The sequence below is a fragment of the Oncorhynchus masou genome, chromosome 5 (assembly GCF_036934945.1).
Source record: "Oncorhynchus masou masou isolate Uvic2021 chromosome 5, UVic_Omas_1.1, whole genome shotgun sequence".
Lineage (NCBI taxonomy): Eukaryota > Metazoa > Chordata > Actinopteri > Salmoniformes > Salmonidae > Oncorhynchus > Oncorhynchus masou.
This window is the reverse complement of record NC_088216.1, coordinates 45,591,458-45,599,007: the sequence shown is the minus strand read 5'-3', so window position 1 is coordinate 45,599,007 and position 7,550 is coordinate 45,591,458. Positions and strand designations below refer to the sequence as shown.

Sequence of the window (7,550 nt, the reverse complement as noted above, 5' to 3'; positions counted from 1 at the left end):
TGATATTAAACTTTTTTGGAGTCTTTTCCAGTTTCAAAATGAATCATTGCATAGAACATTTGAAATGATGATTGCTTCCAACCAATCCTGTGTGTGTGTGTGTGTGTGTGTGTGTGTGTGTGTGTGTGTGTGTGTGTGTGTGTGTGTGTGTGTGTGTGTGTGTGTGTGTGTGTGTGTGTGTGTGTGTGTGTGTGTGTGCGTGCGTGCGTGCGTGCGTGCGTGCGTGCGTGCGGGGGTGTGTGTGTGTGTGTGTGTGTGTGTGTGTGTGTGTGTGTGTGTGTGTGTGTGTGTGTGTGTGTGTGTGTGTGTGTGTGTGTGTGTGTGTGTGTGGGTGTGTGGGTTAGTGTAAATGCCAAGATTTAGGTGTGTCTGTGTGGTTATGCAACTCTCTCAGACACATTTACTGATGTTATTCAACATGTCTCAGATATCCCCAAGCACGAATTTAAACAACATTAACACCATTGTGCTGTATAACGTTTTCTGCATGCTATTGCTTTTAAAAATCAACCAGCAAAGTATTCAAACACGAGATAATAAGAAAACCATAGACCATTCAAATATAAATAGATTTACCAAAGAAAAACATGAAACAAAAAAATACAGAAGTCACATAAATATAAATTAATAAATACACAAATTAATCATTTACATTATCAGTGTTCTAGCTAGATGTATATACATACAGTAGTATACATTTGTGCAAAAAAATAAATTAAGAAAGGTATGATATGGACATTTCAAAACATATGAGGTATACAAGTAAAAAATATGGACCGAATAAGGCTCTTCTTTTCCCAAAAAATACCAGGCAGAAATGATAAGAAACTAAACAAGATGAAAATAAATCAACAAATAGATCATAAAAAGAAACGAAACAACAACAAAGTCCCAAAGTGCTCTGGGACTGACAACTGATGGCTTTGTGATGGCTAACAAACAAACAAAAAAACAGCCGTGGCCACGCTTACTTGCGCTCCGTTTGGTTCTCCCTTCTGTGTAGATCTCACACACTCTCATTGGTGGGGCACCACGGGTAGCTCCTCCACCTCTCGTGATCCTACTCGTCGAGTAATGTCTGGTGGCCCCTCTTCTGGACATGGTGGTGGGAAAAGTATTGAGAAGATATGGGTTTCTATTCGATTATTATTATTATGCGTGCATTCCCATGTCCACATGTACATGTTGCATTCTGGAGACATCATATCATCACAACAGTTGGAGGAGAAATATTAAAACACCGTTTTTCATCGTTCCCTATACTGGAATGTAGAGATCATAGAAACCAAGCATTCAAGGGTTTAATAACAGGGAATTGTTTTGTTTGTTTTGTCTGTCGCCGTAGTAACATCTTGCCTCCTCCGGTAGTAGTAGTTGGAGTGTCATAGTTAGCGAAGAAGTCTCTTTGGTACTAGTAAAACCTATGAGCTGTGTACCTCTGTCTACCTCCTCCATTGCATTATAACGGTGATGCTGTAAAAAAAAAGGCCCTTTGGGCACAAAAGCGTGGGGTCGTGAAGGATTCTGGTCAGATGTGGACTCCTCAGTCAGACTCTGCATCCCAAATGGTCCCCTATTTCCTATATAATACACTACTTTTGACCAGAGCCCAAAGGACCCTGGTTGAAAGTAGTGCACAAAATAGGGAATAGGGTGTCATTTGGGACTTGTCCCGAGTAGATTGTGGTCAGATGTGGACTCCTCAGACAGAGTGACTTCCCCTCAATGCCCTGTAGAGGGCACTATGAAGCTTCCCTCAACTACAATCGCTCCCATCTGGCCTGGTTTTCCAACAGGAGAACCTCAGCGAGTGATACAAGACATTCAGATGAAAAATCAGCATCCTCCGTTGCTGTCCCCCTGAGCTGAGAGATGCTGAAGCCAAGCCTAAGGTGTGTGACAGCTCCCTGTCCTGTACCTGGATCCGGAGTTATATCTCTCAGTAAGCAGACAACCGACAGGGAGGTGAGGATTCGATCTGTCTTATTCACTCTCTTACGGGACCTGTGAGGCAGGCTCTCCCTGGCATTCTGTTGGTGTATCTGAAAACACAAGGGCAAAGATCAGTGTCCCTCACCTGGAGATCATTTCTACTGGGAACTAAAGGTTCCAAAATTCTGGTAACTTTCCCAAAACTCCCAGATTTTCCATCTTCCCGGTTGGAAGATTCCCAGATTTTCAGTTTATGTCCTCCCGATTCCAGGAATCTTCCAAATGGGATTTCTGGAAAACCAGGGATTTCTGGCAAATGTACCAAAATGTTGCAACGCTACGAGAACAATATGCAGCAAATCTATACGGTATGTGTTGCATTAGGATCCAATATGTCACAGTCATTTGAATCATATGACAAACACAGGAAAAACACAGGGCAGAACAATGGGCAGTGCACAGAGTGTTCATTACATGTGTTCATTACTGTCCCATAGAGCTCCTGCGACATCATTTTGCTGACATTTTATTTGATCTCTGAGAAATGAAGCTAACTAATTGATTCGTCATTTCATATGTACGTACTGTATTCTAGACATACTGTAGCTCATCCTATATAACTACTGCTGGACAGCCAGTACCTTTTCCTACTTACACATTGTCCAGACTGCCTATACACCACCACATATTTATATTCAGGACTCTGACATTGCTCATTCTGATATTTCTTCATTTCTGTTTTTTTTGTGTATTTGTGTATCAGCATTGCACTGTTAGACACTGCATTGATGGAGCTAGAAACGTAAGGGTTTTGCGACACCTGCTTCAACATCTGCTGATCTGTGCATGCGACAAATAGACTGTGATTTGATTTGAACGATTTCAGGACTTGCTTTCACCTCAAGGGGGCAGAGAAGAGCTGTAGGACCGTAATACTGTACCGCTAGAGGGATAACTATGTGTGTGCGCACACGCCTCCCCTACAGGCAGACAAAAGGGCCCAGGTATACACACAATTCCATTCTCATTCCTCACACATGGTTCAGCTCAGTGTCCTTTAGAGTGAGAAAGAGAGAGAGCGAGAGAGAGATGTAAACATACAGTATGTTTCCCATGCCAATTAAGCCCTTTGAATTGAACATGTAAATTGAATTGAGAGAGAGAAAACAGACACAATGAGAGAGAGAGAGTGAGAGAGAGAGTGAGAGAGAGAGAGAGAGAGAGAGAGAGGGAGAGAGAGAGAATGAGAGAGAGAGAGAGAGAGAACAAGAGAAAGAAACAGAGACAGAGAGAGAGAGAGAATGAGAGAAAGAAACAGGAACAGATGGAGAGAGAGAGAACGAGAGAAAGAAACAGGAAGAGATGGAGAGAGAGAGAACGAGAGAAAGAAACAGGAACAGAGAGAGAACGAGAGAAAGAAACAGGGACAGAGAGAGAGAGAACGAGAGAAAGAAACAGGGACGGAGAGAGAACGAGAGAAAGAAAAAGGAACAGAGAGAGAACGAGAGAAAGAAACATGGACAGAGAGAGAACGAGTGAAAGAAACAGGGACAGAGAGAGAGAACGAGAGAAAGAAACAGTGACAGAGAGAATGAGAGAAAGAAACAGGAACAGAGAGAGAATGAGAGAAAGAAACAGGGACAGAGAGAGAGAATGAGAGAACGAGAGAAAGAAACGGACAGAGAGAATGAGAGAAAGAAACAGGAACAGAGAGAGAATGAGAGAAAGAAACAGGGACAGAGAGAGAGAATGAGAGAAAGAAACAGGGACAGAGAGAGAGAGAATGAGAGAAAGAAACAGGGACAGAGAGAGAGAGAGAACGAGAGAAACAAACAGGGACAGAGAGAGAGAGAGAGAGAGAGAACGAGAGAAACAAACAGGGACAGAGAGAGAGAGAGAACAAGAGAAAGAAACAGGGACACAGAGACAGAGAGAACGAGAGAAACAAACAGGGACAGAGAGAGAGAGTGAGAGAAAGAAACAGGGACAGGGAGAGAGAGTGAGAGAAAGAAACAGGGACAGACAGAGAGAGAGAACGAGAGAAAGAAACAGGGACAGACAGAGAGAGAGAGCGAGAGAAAGAAACAGGGACAGAGAGAGAGAACGAGAGAAAGAAACAGGGACAGAGAGAGAACGAGAGAAAGAAACAGGGACAGAGAGAGAACGAGAGAAAGAAACAGGGACAGAGAGAGAATGAGAGAAAGAAACATGGACAGAGAGAGAATGAGAGAAAGAAACAGGGACAGACAGAGAGAGAGAGAATGAGAGAAAGAAACAGGGACAGAGAGAGGGAATGAGAGAAACAAACAGGGACAGAGAGAGAACGAGAGAAAGAAACAGGGACAGAGAGAGAGAACGAGAGAAAGAAACAGGGACAGACAGAGAGAGAACGAGAGAAAGAAACAGGGACAGAGAGAGAGAGAGCGAGAGAAAGAAACAGGGACAGAGAGAGAGAACAAGAGAAAGAAACAGGGACAGAGAGAGAGAGCAAGAGAAAGAAACAGGGTCAGACAGAGAGAGAGAGCGAGAGAAAGAAACAGGGACAGACAGAGAGAGAGAGAATAAGAGAAAGAAACAGGGACAGAGAGAGAGAACGAGAGAAAGAAACAGGGACAGAGAATGAGAGAAGGAAACAGGGACAGAGAGAGAGAGAGAACGAGAGAAAGAAACAGGGTCAGAGAGAGAGAGAACGAGAGAAAGAAACAGGGACAGAGAGAGAACGAGTGAAAGAAACAGGGACAGAGAGAGGGAATGAGAGAAACAAACAGGGACAGAGAATGAGAGAAAGAAACAGGGACAGAGAGAGAGAACGAGAGAAAGAAACAGGGACAGACAGAGAGAGAACGAGAGAAAGAAACAGGGACAGAGAGAACGAGAGAAAAAAACAGGGACAGAGAGAGAGAATGAGAGAAACAAACAGGGACAGAGAGAGGGAATGAGAGAAACAAACAGGGACAGGGAGAGAGAATGAGAGAAAGAAACAGGGACAGAGAGAGAACGAGAGAAAGAAACAGGGACAGACAGAGAGAGAACGAGAGAAAAAAACAGGGACAGAGAGAGAGAATGAGAGAAGCAAACAGGGACAGAGAGAGAGAACGAGAGAAAGAAACAGGGACAGAGAGAATGAGAGAAAGAAACAGGGACAGACAGAGAGAGAGAGAACGAGAGAAAGAAACAGGGACAGAGAGAGAACAAGAGAAAGAAACAGGGACAGAGAGAGAGAACAAGAGAAAGAAACAGGGACAGCGAGAGAACAAGAGAAAGAAACAGAGACAGAGAGAGAACAAGAGAAAGAAACAGGGACAGAGAGAGAACAAGAGAAAGAAACAGGGACAGAGAGAGAACAAGAGAAAGAAACAGACAGCGAGAGAACAAGAGAAAGAAACAGGGACAGAGAGAGAACAAGAGAAAGAAACAGGGACAGAGAGAGAACAAGAGAAAGAAACAGGGACAGAGGGAGAGAGCAAGAGAAAGAAACAGGGACAGAGAGAGAGCAAGAGAAAGAAACAGGGACAGAGAGAGAGAACAAGATAAAGAAATAGGGACAGAGAGAGAACAAGAGACAGAGAGAACCACTGTCGTTATTCACAGTATTCCCTTAAATCCTTGAGCCAGAGCTCATGCAGCATGGAGGGTCATCCAGTGGCTAACATTCCAGTGCCAGACTCTATTTACCATGGGAACCAATCCCACACCCTAATACCAGGGAATTATTGTAAAACTGTCTATATCAATACTTTTTGTTGTTGAACAAAGTCATTATTATTTATTTTTTTAAAGCTCCGAGCTCTAAAATAGGACAATAAATACAAGCTCTGCAATATGACTGATTAGAAAGGTTCATCCTAATGTACTGAGTTTTGCTCGTGACCTTTCCCCTCATCGACTAGTTGCGCTACACTTCTAACGCGGCTGTACAGGAGTAGGCCACACCCACCACGAGTTGACACCTCACTAAAACAGACCACACTCCCTATCTAAGACCTCACAACTGGCCCAAGACAGTCACGCTGAGTGCTTCCAGTTTCACTACTCCGCCCTACGTGTCACTGGGCCAGTTTGTTTTGCTTGGCCCGGTGCCCCAGGTGGGTGGACATGGTCTAAAATGTGCAAACTCTGCCCACCCTTGCAAAACAAACTCACCCACTATGTCCCAAGCCCCTCCCTCCCCGGGCGGTTGCAGCCAATCAGAGCACTGCTGGGATTGTCAGTAATCCCCTGGGCTGAGAAGGCTTGCCTGCTGCTCAAAGAGGCACTGAGCTGGGTTTATCTCTAGATCCCTGCACTGGATCACAGGATCCCTCACCCCCTGCCCCACACACAGAGAGGCACCTGGTGTCATGCCCTATGATATCACAGTCAACCCAACCCAGATGCCATAATGACTAGTTCTAGTAGAGATAGCAGTGGCCAGAAAGAGAAAGCAGGGACCCAATTAGTCTTCATGTGTTTTGAACAGGGGCCCAATAGAAATGCATTGAAATGTATTTTGTTTGCAAAACAATTCTATAGTGTTAGTCCATTCTACCATGTAATGATGGATTGTTTATAGTAAATCATCATTCTGTGGGCTTCACAGTTTCTGCGTGCGCGCGTGCGATCGTGTGTGTGTGCGCATGTTTGTGTGTCCGTGCGTGTGTGTGCATGGAAGGACAGTAAAAGCCATGTTTAGTCTGCTCATCCATTGGCTAATTATAGTGCTCTGTGTGGACAAGTGAACGGGTAAACCTCCTGGACCTATCCTGGGCTCTAACCTCTGACCTCTCCAGCAGAGTGAGAACATGGACACAGTCATTCTGTTTACCTGACTTGACCCAGCAGAGAACCAATTAACTGAAAATGCACAATAAACAAGAACACACAGAGACACACACACACAGAGACACACACATACACAGAGACACACATACGCTGGATTAATGTACATCTGATTTTCACTTACAGCCAGCAGAGGCAGCAGCAGAATTCTCTCTTAAATAGTTTGCTCGTGCTTGGGACCCCCGCTCTGACTTGATATCCATCCACTTCGTCCTCTCCTCCATCCTCTGCTCATGTCTGGAGATCCCAGCCAGTGCTGACAAAGCATCCACCCATTCTAATTCTGATCATGTTGTGTGCTCATGTCTGGGGAGTTCAGTGCTGACCAGGCATCCTTTGATTCCAGCCCTGATTGGTGGTAACGTGGGTTGAGAGAAAATAGCAAGTGGGAGAAAGAGAGCGAGAGAAAGAAAGAAAGAAAATGAGAGAAAGAGAGAGGGGAAAATTAGAAGGAGAAAAAAAAAGAGAAAAATGCACCCAGCTGGTCAGACAGAATATACAATTACAGTACTTAATGAGTCATCAGTTCACTCATGCTACTACATTATGCATTATGCAGACATGGATCTATGTTAATCTATGCAAATATCCAGCTGATACAACACTTTATCCATCACAGTGTGGGACTGCTGCCACAGCTTGAAGATACTGTCTGCATCCCAAATGGCACCTTATTCCCTACCTAGAGCACTTTTGACCAGATATCTATGAGCAGACGTGGTGCACTATATAGGGAACAGGGTGCCATCGGGGATGCAGATCTGTATCCCGTACTGCATTAAACCTAACCTTAAACATTG

The 7,550-nt window shown here is 44.3% G+C and overlaps 1 protein-coding gene across 1 annotated transcript in view; it reads right to left on the bottom strand.

Annotated features, from left to right (window-relative positions):
• Positions 1-244: 244 nt before the first annotated feature.
• Positions 245-7,550, bottom strand: part of bsnb (bassoon (presynaptic cytomatrix protein) b) — a 115,194-nt gene continuing 107,888 nt past the window's right edge. The window contains exons 12-13 of the mRNA XM_064965702.1: positions 6,875-7,098; positions 245-2,042 (exon numbers count right to left, since the gene is read on the bottom strand). The gene's annotated coding sequence lies outside the window, so the exon portion shown is untranslated. The remainder of the gene's footprint in view (positions 2,043-6,874; positions 7,099-7,550) is intronic.